Source organism: Eubalaena glacialis, chromosome 7 (assembly GCF_028564815.1).
Source record: "Eubalaena glacialis isolate mEubGla1 chromosome 7, mEubGla1.1.hap2.+ XY, whole genome shotgun sequence".
NCBI lineage: Eukaryota > Metazoa > Chordata > Mammalia > Artiodactyla > Balaenidae > Eubalaena > Eubalaena glacialis.
The window spans coordinates 31,752,018-31,767,986 of NC_083722.1; the positions used below are offsets into that span (position 1 = coordinate 31,752,018).

At 41.6% G+C, this 15,969-nt stretch overlaps 1 long non-coding RNA gene and 1 other non-coding gene across 2 annotated transcripts in view; one reads left to right on the top strand and one right to left on the bottom strand.

Annotated features, from left to right (window-relative positions):
• The window catches only part of LOC133095170 (uncharacterized), a 21,425-nt gene continuing 5,456 nt past the window's right edge, over positions 1-15,969 (bottom strand). The window contains exons 2-3 of the long non-coding RNA XR_009701558.1: positions 5,300-5,425; positions 1-173 (exon numbers count right to left, since the gene is read on the bottom strand). This is a non-coding gene — a long non-coding RNA (uncharacterized LOC133095170). The remainder of the gene's footprint in view (positions 174-5,299; positions 5,426-15,969) is intronic.
• Positions 10,349-10,453, top strand: LOC133095800 (U6 spliceosomal RNA). Its single transcript, XR_009701663.1, has one exon. It is a non-coding gene; the product is annotated as a U6 spliceosomal RNA (small nuclear RNA).

The window sequence follows — 15,969 nt, forward strand, 5'->3', positions numbered from 1 at the left end:
TTATTACTGAGGCGGGCAAGGGAAATTAACTGCGAAGTTGGCAGCTCCTATTACACTGGAGGCCGTGATCTGACACTGAGACATCAGCTGCAGAGCAGTTTCTCACGGTGACGACAGAAAATCAGAGAAAAATCCATGAGAACAGTCTTCGAGGCACCATTGTTGGCTGGGGCCTGTCATCACACAGGTGGACATTAATAAACTTACACCAAATGAAAAGAAATGGGAGACACATGGTGTCTGGTCTCAGGGCCACAGCCAGTCCACTTCATATTGAAAGTCCACGGACATATAGGAGGTCCCTGGAGTGGTCAAATTTATAGAGACAGAAAGTAGAATGGTGGTAACGGGGGCTGGGGGTCAGGGGATGGGGTGCTGTTCTTTAATGGGTATAGAGTTTCAGCGTGGGATGGTGAAAAAGTTCTGGAGACAGATGGTGGTGATGGTTGCAAAACAGTGTAACTGTATTTGAGAATGGTTAAAATGGTAGATGTTATGTAATGTATATTTTACAATAAAAATAAATGTTTTTAAAGTCCATGACCACTGGAAAATCCATCTAGCAGTTCACCTAAGTGCACCTTTCTGCATCTATGTTATACTTCAGTGACTTTTAAATATTTTTTAATTTTTTACACAATTTTTAAAGGTTACTTTACAGTTACTACAAAATATTGGCTATATTCTCCGTGTTGTACGGTGCATCCTTGAGCCTATCTTATACCCAATAGTTTGTATCTTCCACTGCCCCACCCCTATATTGCCCCCCCCACCTCCCCACTGCTAACCACCAGTTTATGGTCTATATCTTCAATGACTTTTATATATATGTATATGTGGGTGTGTGTATATGTGTATATGTATTTTATATATATATATATATACATTTTTTTTTTTTTAATTTTGGCCACACCGCCCGGCTTGTGGGATCTTAGTTCCCTGACCAGGGATCGCACCCGAGCCACGGCAGTGAAAACGCCAAGTCCTAACCACCGGACCACCAGGGAATTCCCTTCAATGACTTTTATATATATGTATATGTATGTGTGTGTGTATATGTGTATATATATATTTTATATATATATATATATAATATATATATATATATATTTTTTTTTTTTTTTAGTTTTGGCCACACCGCCCGGCTTGTGGGATCTTAGTTCCCTGACCAGGGATCGCACCCAAGCCACGGCAGTGAAAACGCCAAGTCCTAACCACCGGCCCACCAGGGAATTCCCTTCAATGACTTTTTTAAACAGCAGAGAAATATGAGAATGAGAGATAGAAATAAGCGCAGTGAAGACAATGAAATCAGGTAAAACAACAGAGAATGAAGGAGAGAGAGGCAGAGCTCAGGACACACGGCTTGCTAAGGCTATGCGATGGATTTCGTTCTCTCTCCTAAGAACATCAGGAAGCAATTTTATACTTTTTTTTTTTTTTCTGGGAGAAATTAGATTAAAATTCAAGTACTTAGTGCAGCATGCCAAACAGTTACCGCTCAATATATTTATCTATTATATCAAAGAGGACAATATTAATTCATCCAGGATAAATCAAAGCCTTCTCATTTATAATTGAAATTCCATTTCAGGAAAATTCAAGGGCTTTTTGCTTAGGTATTTTATTTATTCCATTTTTAGTATCTTTTTTAAAAATCTGGGTTTTTTTGTTTGTTTGTTTTTTGCGGGGGATGGTTTGGCCACACCACTTGGCTTGCGGGATCCTAGTTCCCTGACCAGGGATCGAATCCAGCCCCTTAGCAGTGAAAGTGCTGAGTCCTAACCACTGGTCTGCCAGGGAGAGAATTCCCTAAAAAAATCTGGTCACAAAGTTTTGCATGAAAAACAAATGTGATCAATCCTTGTTAAAAGTTAAATAAAAATATTGATATATATATATATGTGTCTACATATGTGTGTATATACATTTATACATGTCTATGTATGTGTATGTACGTGTGTGTGTGAAAGAAAACAATTTTCCTTAAAATACAATTATAGGCAATTTTTTTTAAGTTCACGAGCATAAACTGCTGGATTTTGGCTTTGACTTAGGGCTCAGCTAAAATCAGGCCCAGGTCTTAACTTTGGAGACTGGAAAGGTCAGCAAAAAGTTTGGAGTGAGACCCCCAAGGAAGCCAGCCTTGAACCACCATTCAGGGAAAGACAGTTCTCATGACCGCCCTACTCCAAGTTTCCTTGCTTCTCCTCTGTGTTCTGCAACTCACCCCTCTGCCCTAACTATCATAATCTGGACTCTTTTCCGGAGTTAATACTGTCTGGGGAAAAGAAAACATCAAGTGTCTCTCAGGCATCAATATTTCTGCGAGACTGCTCTGAAGTCATTAATTACTGACTTACTTTCTCTCAGTCTGCCAAGTGCCTTCTAATACCTTTAATTTATCATCCCCAAAGTCCCCTGCTCGGGGAAGGGTAACATCATCATCCACAGAACTGACAGCCAGACTGAGATAATTGGTCCATCGTCTATCAGCCTGTCATTGAGGACGAGAAGGAGACACAGAGAGAGAGAGAGAGAGAGAGAGAGAGAGAGAGAGAGAGAGCGCTGACCATGCTTCTGTGGAAACTGTTTTAATTCCTCAGGCTCCTGGCTGCTCCTTCCACTTTTACCACTATTTAAAGATGAAAGAAAAGATACTCAGCTGAAGACCCTTCTGATTCCTGGAAGGTATATCCTAGGGAGTATCTTTTAACCCACATCCCAAGAGGGCACCATAACACCCTAAAGTTTGCTAGAATCTGGGAGGGATAAATTAGGAATTTGGGATTAACAGATACACACTATTATATATAAAATAAACAAGGACCTGCCATATAGCACAGGGAACTATATTCAGTATCTTGTGATAACCTATAATGGAAAAGAAACTGAAAAAGAATAGATAGATATATGTACATATATAACTGAATCACTTTGTTGCACACCTGAAACATTGTAAATCAACTGTACTTTAATAAATAATAATAAAGTAGAACTTAAAAGTTTGCTGGAATCTGTCCCATGGATGGGGGGGAGCTTGGAAGAAGAAGGAAAGAAGAAAGGGGGAAACTCAAGGTGTCAGTTTCATGGGTCACATTTCTCAAGGCCTCTGGATGAGCTTTTCAGCCCTAACTTCCATAAAACACAAGTACTTGTCTCTTTAAGGAAAACCTAACCCTGCCAAGAGGTGGAACAGTGGCCAGCAAAGCTTCCGAATGAAGAGTCTTCCTTGATGTCCTAACTCAGGGCAGGCTGTGTGCCCACCAGCGTTGATCACTTTTTATATCCATGTACTCATCTGTTTGTGTTCCTACACCCCCCAACCCCCAACCCCCAACCCCGACTGTCAGCTCCCTGAGGACAAGGACTCTATTGGCCTTGCCTGGCATGAAGTAGCTGTTCCATAAATATTTGTGGAACTGAACTGAATTTACATATTCTCCTTATCACATCAACCAAGTAGAGTATGCTCTTTTTTTGCCAGCATTTCGAAAGTTTCTGGGGATGTTTCCAAATAATTAAAGTTGCTCCCATTAGGCCTCAAGACTTGTTATCGTAACACTTTCTAAAATGCTTTGAATATTTCCTTGACTTGTTAACAAAATACAGCAAACGTAACGTAACCTTTCCTTGATGCCCTGGGTGTATCCATCGGCTTGTGAGTTTGGCTGCTCTAAGAGAGATTTAAAACAGCTTCAACAAGAGAGTTAGTTTCTCTCGCATGTAACAATGCAGGAATGAACAGTCCAGGGCACCCGTGGTGACTCCACAGAGTTGGAGACCCAAGCTCTTTACATCTTTTGCTATAATCCCTGGGTGTTTCCCTGTCCCCTGAGACCGTATCCCAGCCCATGGAGAGGAAAGGCAGAAGGGCAGAGCTTGTATGACCTGGTACATCTCACTTCTGCTCCTGGTCCAAGGGCTACACGGCCACACCTAGCAGTATAAGACCCAGCAGCGTGGTCCATGGAAAAGCTGAGGGTTCTATTACTAAGATAGAGAAGGGGAAATTGAATATCAGGGACAGCTTAGAGTGTCTGCCACAGTCATCTTTATAAATTGAATCATGCTACTCTACTGTGTTTGGTGGTTCCTGCAAGGACAGTTGAAATGTGCAGGACTGCCTCCTAGTAAGGACCAGACCGCTTGAGGTTACTGGTTCTCTGTTCCTCAGTCACCACCAGCCCACCAGTCTGCCTGCTGAGGTTATGCATGTGCTTGCTTCTAGTGGCCCCACTCCCTAAACTGCAGAGAATTAGAAAACCAAATATCAGAGGTTTTTAGAATTATATGTGCTAGACACACACACACACACACACACACACTCAGATGGGAGGTGAGTAGAGGTGGTTAATAAGCTAGGCCCTGGAGCCTGGTTGCATGGGTTCAAATTCCTGCTCTACCACTCACTGTCTGTGTAATCTTAACCAAGTCACTTAACCTCTCTCAGTTTCTTCATCTGTAAAATGGGAATACTAATAGTTATTTATTTCACTGGGTTGTTATGAGGATTAAATAAGTTACTACATAGAAAGCATGTTACCTGGCATACAGTAAATGCCCAGTAAGGGAGAGCTACCATTATTAATATAAAATAAGTTACTGATTCCACAGACCAAGTGAGTGTGGCAAAAACCCTCCTTTGAATTGAGCCTTTTGAGCTTTACGGCAGCACCTTCACTGCTCAGAGGCTCTCTTCCCTCACTCCCAGGCTCCGGCCTGTGTCCCAGATGGCTAAAGCCGCTGGAAGCCAGAGGACCAGAGAAATGGAGTGTCAATGTGAATTGGAATCAGCTTGAATTTTGATATGTTTTATCTCACTCACATCCTGCATGCATTTTTAATGGCATCTCAAAGACGAGGGCAGTAAGCTGATAGCAAGTGCAAATTGCATTAATGTTGGGATTCCTAATTCTGTGTTTACTTTTCCACTCTCCAGACATCCTTACAGACAGACAGTGGCCCCATTTCAGGAAGGGATAATGGAAATCTGTGTTAATTTATTAAATACTTATTGCAGAAAGGGCTTCTCATCATATGTCTGTAGACCAAAGCCAGAGTGACTATCTCCATCCCTAAAAGCCCAAACGACAAGAAAGAAGGAAGCCACAGGGAATTTGGATGCTCTCACGAGTAAGCTGATTTGATTCCCAGGAGGCACAGCCATCACAGGATGCCAGCCTTTGCAGCATGTGTTCTAGAAGCCAACACACTTCTGCATCTCCAAATCGCACATATAGGCTGGGGTCTGCCCCTATACCTTTGCGAAAGGGGAAGGGGGTGATGACAAACTTACCTGTAGAATACACGCACAAAATACCAAACAAAGCAAAGAGGGGAGTTTCCTGGTGATCTAGTGTCTAGGACTCCGTGCTTTCTCTGCCGAGGCCTCTGTTCAATCCCTGGTCGGGGAACTGAGATGCTGCAAGCCACGTGGCGTGGCCAAAATAAAAAAATAAAAATAAAAATAAATAAAAAAGCAAAGAGAAGTAAAACCAATATCAAAATAATGCACCTTGATGGCAGAGCCATGTGCAGAATACTTAGGAAGACACAGAGTCCCTGATTCTCACAGTGTAGTGCTGGTCTTTGTAACTGAAATTCTGATTAATCAGGGAATGCCAAAGCCTTAACATTTCCCATTTTGATGTGTTCCAAGGCACTGGAGAGCACTGTCTCATGTTATCCTATTTCCTCTCTTTTTACATTTTATTTATTCATTTTTCAATAAGAAATGCATTTACATAGCTTGCAAAATCAAAAACTCTAAAAAAGTATACAAGGAAAGCCTCCCTCCCACTGCATCCCTGGTTGGGACAGACCCCACCTCCACCCACTCCTGGCAGAAACCACTGTTCTTCCTTACGTATATCCCTTCCAGAGCACTACAAGCAAATATGGATGTGTGGTTTTTTTCCATCCTTTGTACACAGTAGTAACATACAATCACACTATTCTTTTCACTTTTGGAGATCTTTTCATAGCATTACATACAGAATTTCTTTAGTCCAGACTCTCTCAAGGAAGGAAAAAACACTCCACAGGAACAACTGCCCTTGGTCAACTCTAATAGGAGAATGGATTCTTTTTCTTTTTAATTGAAGGATAGTTGACTTACAATATTGTGTTAGTTTCAGGTATACAGCAAAGTGCTTCAGTTATACATATATTTTTTCAGATTATTTTCCATTATAGATTATTACAAGATATTGAATAGAGTTCCCTATGCTATACAGTAAATCCTTGTTGCTTATCTATTTTAGGTATAGTAGTTTGTTAATCCCATACTCCTAATTTATCCCTCCCCCCCTTTCCCCTTTGGTAACCGTAAGTTTGTTTTCTATGTCTGTGAGTCTGTTTCTGTTTTGTATATAGACTAATTTGTATTATTTTTTGGATTCCACATATAAGTGGTATCATATAATATTTGTCTTTCTCTGTCTGACTTACTTCACCAAGTATAATATTCTCTAGGTCCATCCATGTTGCTGCAAATGGCAATGTTTCATTCTTTTTTATGGCAGAGTAATATTCCATTGTCTACATACCACATCTTCTAAAAGACAAAAACTCTAATTCAAAAAGATACATGCACCCCAATGTTCATAGCAGCAGTATTTACAATAGCCAAGACATGGAAGCAACCCAAGTGCCCATCAACAGCTGATTGGCTTGAGAATGGATTCTTAATTGTGCAGCCCCTGGGAAAGCTACCCAGACACTTCCCCCAGTTAGCACTGTTGGCTAGTCAAGCACACTGCCGAGCCACAGGGCTGGGCTCCTTGACACACTCTCCATATGTCTTACCTGCCCTTCCCTCCCCTCACAGCACCAAAGCATCTCAGGCCCACGACACAACCCCATCACTCACAACCACGCTTAAATGAAACTACTTAATCTTCAGCTTTTTTACAATACACATGCTCTTCTTCTGAAATTAGAAAAATGTGTAATAAATACTACTTTTAAAAAAATCAGTATCTAAGTGATGGTGCTCTGTTATACATGGTCTGCAAGTTTTGAGTCCTTTTCCCCACTGTCTAAAATGAATACCTCTAAGTTCATCCTATTTCTGATGCATTTCACAGCCAGTTACAAATATCAGAACGCTTTACCCCTAAACAGTTCAGCGTGCATATCATCAACTAGATTCAATATTGCTTTAGTTTTTTTAAAATTATACACCATAAAATGTTTTTAATTGAAGTATAGTTGATTTACAATGTTGTGTCAATTTCTGCTATACAGCAAGATGATTCAATTATACATATATATACTCTTTTTCATATTCTTTTCCATTATGGTTTACTACAGGATATTGAATATAGTTCCCTGTGCTATACAGTAGGACCTTGTTGTTTATCCATTCTACATATACTAGGTTGCATCTGCTAATCCCAAACTCCCAATCTATCCCTCCCCCACTCCCCTTCCCCCTTGGCAACCACAAGTCTGTTTTCTATGTCTGTGAGTCTGTTTCTGTTCACCATGAAATGTTTTGACATGAGTTTTGACAAACACCTACAATACCTCGGTTAGCCAAGGTAGTGATGTTGTACACTTTTCTTTCTGCCAATCAGGTAAAGAATGCTCTGCTAGGGGCTGCAGCTGAGATGATGAGAGAAGATCCCATCAGATTCAACATTAGTAGTAAGTAGAGTCTTGCTTTAGCTGAAACCAAAAATGCATTTGTAGGAACAGAGTGCACAGAAAAATGCCACTCTCCAAGGTATCAGAAATGGTTCCAGGACTTCCCTGGTGGCACAGTGGTTAAGAATCTGCCTGCCAGTGCAGGGGACATGGGTTCAAGCCCTGGTCTGGGAAGATCCCACATGCCGCAGAGCAACTAAGCCCGTGCACTACAACTACTGGCCTGCGCTCTAGAGCCCGCGAGTCACAACTGCTGAGCCCACGTGCCACAACTCCTGAAGCCCACGTGCCTAGAGTCTGTGCTCTGCAACAAGAGAAGCCACCGCAATGAGAAGCCCGCACACCGCAACAAAGAGTAGCCCCCGCTTGACGCAACTAGAGAAAAGCCTGCGCGCAGCAACAAAGACCCAATGCAGCCAAATCAATCAATCAATAAATAAATTTATTTTAAAAATTAAAAAATAAAATGAAGGGGAAGGAGGAGGAAGCATTCTTTAAAAAAAAAAAAAAAAGGTTCCATGTACCAGCTGGGAAGGGTAAGTGAGAGGCATGAAAAACTCATAGGATTAAAATCCAAACAGAACCCATAGAGATCAGAAATCCTGAAAAGGGTCTGACTTAAATAGTCTGGGGTACTTAACAGGTTATTTATCTCTACCATCACCTTTTCTACTTTCTTAGCACCTCCTGCCCCCCAACCACAGGTTATTTTATGTACCTCTGACTCTTGCTACAGGTGGCATGCAAAGGTGTGGTTAAGAAGTCATGGAAGGACTTCCCTGGTGGTGCAGTGGTTAAGAATCCGCCTGCCAATGCAGGGGACACGGGTTCGAGCCCTGGTCCAGGAAGATCCCACATGCCACGGAGCAACTAAGCCTGTGCACCACAACTACTGAGCCCGTGTGCCACAACTACTGAAGCCTGCGTGCCTAGAGCCTGTGCTCCACAACAAGAGAAGCCACCACAATGAGAAGCCCGCGCACTGCAACGAAGAGTAGTCCCAGCTTGCTGCAACTAGAGGAAGCCCACACGCAGCAACAAAGACCCAACGCAGCCAAAAATAAAATAAATTTAAATTTTAAAAAAAGTCATGGAAAATAGCCATGGGATAATTACTTGAGATGTCACAACCTAATCCATTGTGTCATATGAAGAAAAGATCTGTTAATAGAAGATGCATGGAGTCTAGAAGCATAGGGTCTAGAAAGGAGAAGACCAAGGGTCAAGAAAGCAAGAGTTGGGACTTCCCTGGTGGTCCAGTGGTTAAGACTTCACCTTCCAATGCAGGGAGTGTGGGCTTGATCCCTGGTTAGGGAGCTAAGATCCCACATGCCTCGCAGCCAAAAAACCAAAAACATAAAACAGAAGCAGTATTGTAACAAATTCAATAAAAAAAAATGAAAAAAAGAATGCACGAGTGTGTCTCCAGCCCTGTCCAGGGGATAGTATATGCTAAGTTTGGCCCAGGTGAACATTCCAGTTGGATTTGCAGGCATGCATCTGGCCACCCTAGGTCAGTGATGTCAGCCACTAAGCCATCATCCTACTCACTCCCCCTTGCTACCTTGTTCTGCTCACCAAGGACGCTTCTAAGACATTTGTTCTCATGCCCACGGGAGACAGAATGCAATGGCCATCTGCCTCAAGTGTCTGATCCACTTGGCAGTTCCATGTCTCCTCATTCTGGCTTGTGTAGTAATCGCCTGTGAAGTGGGCTAGCATGATCCGGGCACACTGGGGCACTCAGTTTTTTTTTTCTTTTTGGCCATACCACATGCCTTGCAGAATCTCAGTTCCCCAACCAGGGATTGAACCCGTGCCTCCACAGTGAAAGCCTTGAATCCTAACCACTAGGCCACCAGGGAACTACCCAGATATTATAGTTTCTGGATTTGCAATCCTGAGAACCAAACTGTAAGCCCTGGTACTATCATGTCATTTGGAAATCCTGCCCAATCGGCCAGCTGACTTCCGCTAGCTCACATTGCTATCTTGACTCTCTATAGCTTTAAGTGCCTAAAACAACAGGAAAACCAGTAACATATGTAATCTCCTTGTCCAGATGGAAATTCAAACGTGGATTCTAATTGCCCTCCCTCTTTCCCACTCTCCATACCTGGTCCCCTTGATCCTTTTACTCTCTCCCCCTCCCACCCCAAAACACATATATACCTCCAGGGTCCGAATTCCAGGCCAGTTGGTTCTACACAGTTTCCCCTTGAGGCCTCGGCATTACGGAAGGGGGTCCTTTCAGCCCTTCGCGTCCCACATTCACTAAAGGAATCTCAGTCCTTCAGAGCAAAACTTCTCCAAGACAAAGAAAATTTCATCCCCAAAAAAAGATTTATTACAAAAATTTCAAACATAAAGAAAAGTTGAAAGAATTTTACAGTAAGCACTCATATACACACCACTTAGATTCTACAATTGTTAACATTTTCCTATATTTGCCTTATCACCTTATTACACATCTATCCCATCCATCAATCCAATGCATCCAATTTTTGGTGCATTTCAAAGTAAGGTGCAAATATCAGGACACTTCACCCCTAAATATTTCAGTATGCATATCATCAACTAGACTCTGTATTTGTTTAGGGTTTTTTTTTTTCCTAGCATTTTCTACCCTTACTCTTGTTAACAAAAATAGTTCAACTCTTCTTGCATGTTTAGTTGTTGTTGTTGTTTGTAAAATATATCTTTGGCAGCACATATACTAAAACTGGGATGAAACAGAGAAAATTAGCACGGCCACTGCACAAGGACAACATGCAAATTCTGTGAAATGCTCCATGTTAAAAAAAAAAAATACTGTGATAACACCTCACACCCACTAGGATGGCTACTATCAGAAAAACAGAAAATAACAAGTATTGACAAGGATATGGGGACCCTGGTGGGAATGTAAAATGGTACAGCCATACTGTGGAGAACAGTATGGTCGTTCCTCAAAAAATTAAAAATAGAACTACCATATGATCCAGCAATTCCACTTCTGGGTACATACCCAGAAGAAGTGAAAACAGGGTCACAAAGAGATATTTGTATGCCCACGTTCATAGCAGCATTATTCACAATAATTAAAACGTGGAAGCAACCCAAGCATCCATCAACAGATGAATGGAGAAGCAAAATGTGGTCTATACATACAATGTAATATTACTCAGCCCTTAAAAGGAAGGAAATTCTGACATATGCTACAACGTGGATGAACCTTGAGGACATTATGCTACAGTGTGGATGAATCTTGAGGACATTATGCTAAGTGAAATCAACCAATCACAAAAAGACAAATACTGTATGATTCTATTTATATGTGCTACTTAGAGTAGCCAAAATCATAGAGATGGAAAATAGAATGGTGGTTGCCAGGGGCTGGAGGGAATGGGGGAACAGGGAATTATTGTTTAACAGGTACAGAGTTTCAGTTTTGTAAGAGGAAGAGTTTTGAATATGGATGGTGGTGATGGTTGCACAACATGAATATACTTAATACCACTGAACCGTACATGTAAAAATGGTTAAGACGGTAATTTTTATGTGTTTTTTAACCACATTAAAAAAAAACTGGAAAAATTACATACTGGGAAATGTTTTGACATGAATTTTGACAGATGCATACAATAGCATAACCCAACTCCTATGAGGAAAGAACATTTCCATCATGCCAGAAAGTTCCCTCAAGTCCTTCCTAAGTCTATGTCTGCCCCTACCCTCAGAGGCAACCACTTTTTAAAAAATCAGATTTAAAAAATCAGATGAGGGAATTCCCTGGCGGTCCAGTGGTCAGGACTCGGTGCTTTCACTGCCTGGGGCCGGGTTCCATCCCTGGTCAGGGAACTAAGATCCCACAAGCCTCATAGCACCACCAAAAAAAAAATCAGGTTAAAAAATTATTTTCCCTGTTCTAAAACTTTGTAAAAATGGATTCATGAAGTACATATTCTGTGGAAGTCTTCTTTTTTTTTCTTTTTTTTAAATATCTTGATCTAATTTATTTTATTTATTTATTTTTATTTATTTTATTTATTTATTTTTGGCTGCTTTGGGTCTTCGTTGCTGCGTGCGGGCTTTCTCTAGTTGCAGTGAGCAGGGGCTACTCTTCGTTGTGGTGCGCGGGCTTCTCATTGCGGTGGCTTCTCTTGTTGAGAAGCATGGGCTCTAGGCATACAGGCTTCAGTAGTTGTGGCACGAGGGCTCAGTAGTTGTGGCTCACGGGCTCTAGAGCACAGGCTCAGGAGTTGTGGCACACGGGCTTAGTTGCTCCGTGGCATGTGGGATCTTCCCGGACCAGGGCTCAAACCCGTGTCCGCTGCCTTGGCAGGTGGATTCTTAACCACCGCGCCACCAGGGAAGCCCTGTGGAACGCTTCTTTCATTCAGCATGTTTTTGAGATTTATCCATGTTGCATATATCAGTAGTTTGTTCTTTTACTGTGCTAAGTTGTATTTCATCACGTGACCATACCACAATTTTCCTGTTGATGGACACCCGGACGGTTTCAAGTTCTTGGCTAATCCAAGTAAAGTTGTTATGAACATCTATGTACAAGTCTTTTTGAAAATACATGTTTTCATTTCTTTTGGTAAATATCTAGAAGAGGAATTGCTAGGTCATGGGATGATGTGATTTTTTTTTAATATTTATTTATTTATTTGGTTGCACTGGGTCTTAGTTGCGGCAGGCAGGCTCGTTAGTTGTGGCATGTGAACACTAAGTTGCAGCATGCATGTGGGATCTAGTTCCCTGACCAGGTATCAAAACTGGGCCCCCTGCATTGGGAGCGCGGAGTCTTAACCACTGTGCCACCAGAGAAGTCCCGATGATGTAACTCTTGATAAGGTTGGATTTAGGTCTACCATTCTGCTATTTGTTTTCTCTCTGTCTCATATGTTTGTTGTTCCTCTATTCTTCCTTTCCTATCTTCTTTTTCCATTTTAACTTCTTTATTGGCTTTTTAACTATACTTTGTCCCCTTTTTTTTGAGGTAAAATTTACATAACAAAATTAACTGTTTTAAAATGTTCAATTTGGTGGCATTTAGTACATTCACAATGTTGTGCAACCATCACCTCTGCCTACTTCTAAAACATTTCCATCATCGCAAAATAAAACTCCATACTCATTAAGCAGTCACTACCTATTCTCCCCTCCCTCAGTGCCTGGCTACTGCCAATCTACACTACCTCTACGGATTTACCTATTCTGGACATTGTATATAAATGGAATCATACAACATGTGGCCTTTTGGTTTAGCTTCTTTCAGTTAACAGAATGTTTTCGAGGTTCATCCACATTGTAGCATGTATCAGTACTTCATTCATTTTTAAGCCTGAGTAATATTCCATTGGATGTATATACCACATTTTGTTTTGCCATTCTTCTGTTGATGGACATTTGGGTTGTTTTCACTTTTTGGCTATTGTGAATAGTGCTTCTCATTGCATTATTTTTGAGTGTTTGCTCTACAGCAGCTATTTTCAAGTGTTTTGGTTTCAGGACCCCTTTACACTCCTAAAAAGTATTGAAGACCCCCCCAAAGAGGGGTCTTTTATGTGGGAGATATAGATAGATAAAATTAAACTAAAAATTTTATTTATTTTTAATTAAAATAAACATGAAAACATTACATGTTTGCATAAACAACATATTTTTATGAAAAATTTATTTTCAAAAATATATTGAGAAGAGAGGCAATGTTTTACATTTTTGCAACTCTTTAACGGCTGGCTTAATAAAAGACAGATGGATGCTCAGATCTACTTCTGTGTTCAATCTGCTGTGATACGTTGTTTGGGTTGGCATATATGAAGAAAATACACCTTACAAACATACGTAGTTGGGAAAAGGAGGACCTTGCAGACCTCCTGAATGTGTTTTGGGGACCCCCAAAGTCTGTACCACACTTTAAGAACCACTACTCTAGGCATTATGACATATATCCTTAACTTCCCAGAGTCTACCTAGAGTAAATATTATACCACCTCATGTAAAATATAAGAACTTTGCAACTGTAAAATTCTTAGTCATATATATTACATAACATAAAGAACAGGAGCAATTAAAAAAAACTATACAATTGCAAAATTCCTTTGCTTTAAACAGTTAAATGTGTTTTAAATAAACTGAGGGAAAAAGATATTTATTCACAGTCACCATCCCCAGTGTTCTCCATTCACCTGAAGACTCGACTTTCCGTCTGGTAATACTGCCCTTCAGCCTGAAGAATTTCCTTGTGGTGCAGCTGGCTGACAATAAACTCTCTTAGTTTTTTGGTTTTGTTTTTGTTTTGTTTGTTTTTTGGCCCCGACGCACGGCTTGCAGGATCTTAGTTCTCCGACCAAGGATCAAACCCAAGCCCGGCAGTGAAATCGTCAAGTCCTAACAACTGGACATCCAGGGAATTGCCACACTCTCATTTTTGTCTTTATCCTTAAAAGATATTCATCTGGGCTTCCCTGGTGGCGCAGTGGTTGAGAGTCTGCCTGCCAATGCAGGGGACACGGGTTCGAGCCCTGGTCTGGGAAGATCCCACGTGCCGCGGAGCAACTGGGTCCGTGAGCCACAACTACTGAGCCTGCGCGTCTGGAGCCTGTGCTCCGCAACAAGAGAGGCCGCGATAGTGAGAGGCCCGCGCACCGCGATGAAGAGTGGCCCCCACTCACCGCAACTAGAGAAAGCCCTCGCACAGAAACGAAGACCCAACACAGCCAAAAATAAATAAATAATTTAAAAAAAAAAAAGATATTCATCTGAAGTAAAGCATTGTTCCATCAAAAAAACAAAAACAAAAACAAAAGGGCCTCCCTGGTGGCGCAGTGGTTAATAATCCTCCTGCCAATTCAGGGGACATGGGTTCGAGCCCTGGTCCAGGAAGATCCCACATGCTGCAGAGCAACTAAGCCCATGTACCACAACTACTGAGCCTGTGCTCTACAGCCCGCGAGCCACAACTACTGAGCCTGCACGCCACAACTACTGAAGCCTGCACACCTAGAGCCCGTGCTCCACAACAAGAGAAGCCACCGCAATGAGATGCCTGCACATCACAATGAACAGTAGCCCCCGCTCGCTGCAACTAGAGAAAGCCCGCGCGCAGCAACAAAGACCCAACACAGTCAAAAATAAATAAAACAAATTTTTTTTAAAAAGTAAACACAACAGGAAAAAAAAAAGATATTTATGCTGGATATGGCATTCTGGGTTGATAGGTTTTTTCTTTCAGCACTTTAAAGATGACTTTCCAATGTCTTCTGGCCTCTATTGTGACTATCTCTTTAACATAATTTTAAAATGTTATAGGCTAACACTCTCTTGTCTCTTTCTCCACCTTAAACAACAAAGCTTCCGAAGGAGGGAGGGTGGGAGGAGCCATATATACATACATATATTTATCATTATGTTTTTGTTTAAGGTTTGAGTTTTAAGATTTGAGCCATGATACTAACTAAGGCTGTTAGATGAGATGAGGGCCTGTATGGATAGTGCTTAGCATTCAAATACGGGCCAAGGTTCAGGACTTCAAACATTTCCCTGCAAACACCCTTACTCATGCTTGCCCCCTCCCTCCATCACACTCAGATGGCAGAACTGCAGCCCTAATTACACCCGATAATCCATCCGCTCTGTGCTTGCACCTGAGCGGTTAAGCATGGATGGAGAAAATCCCATTGTGCTGATCAGTCTCAGTTTAAATCGAAGACCTCAAATCTTAAATGAGCAGCCAATGCTCCCAGCTAATCCTACCGCACTTCCCTAGTAAATCTTCTCTCTTTCAAGACAGCAATTTCACCTCTTCACCTCACTGCATATTCATTAAGGAAACAGATGCTTGAAGGTGAGTCCTCCTTGCCTTCCCAGCCCTAGATCCACTGACCTATTGCATTTGTATCCAGATCTCCTCCTCTTATTGTAATGGAAGGAGTGTCCTCGCTGTGGCTGCAGACTATCCCTCCACTTTGTACTGAATTTTTCAATCCCTTCAAGTACTTAAAAACTTGGCTACTGAAATGATCCTCTCATTCTCTTGCTTTGTCAGTTTCTTCTCCATACTGGATCATACCCATCTGCATACAAACAAGACTTAATGTTGCAGTTCTTAAAAATAAATATGCTGGGGACTTCCCTGGAGGTCCAGTAGGTAAGACTCTGTGCTGCCAATGCAGGGGGCCCGGGTTCGTTCCCTCGTCGGGGAACTAGATCTCACATGCATGCTGCAACTAAGAGTTCACAGCTAAGAGTCCGCATGCCGCAACTAAGAAGTCCTCATGCCGCAACTAAGAAGCTTGCATGCTGCAACTAAGATCCGGCACAGCC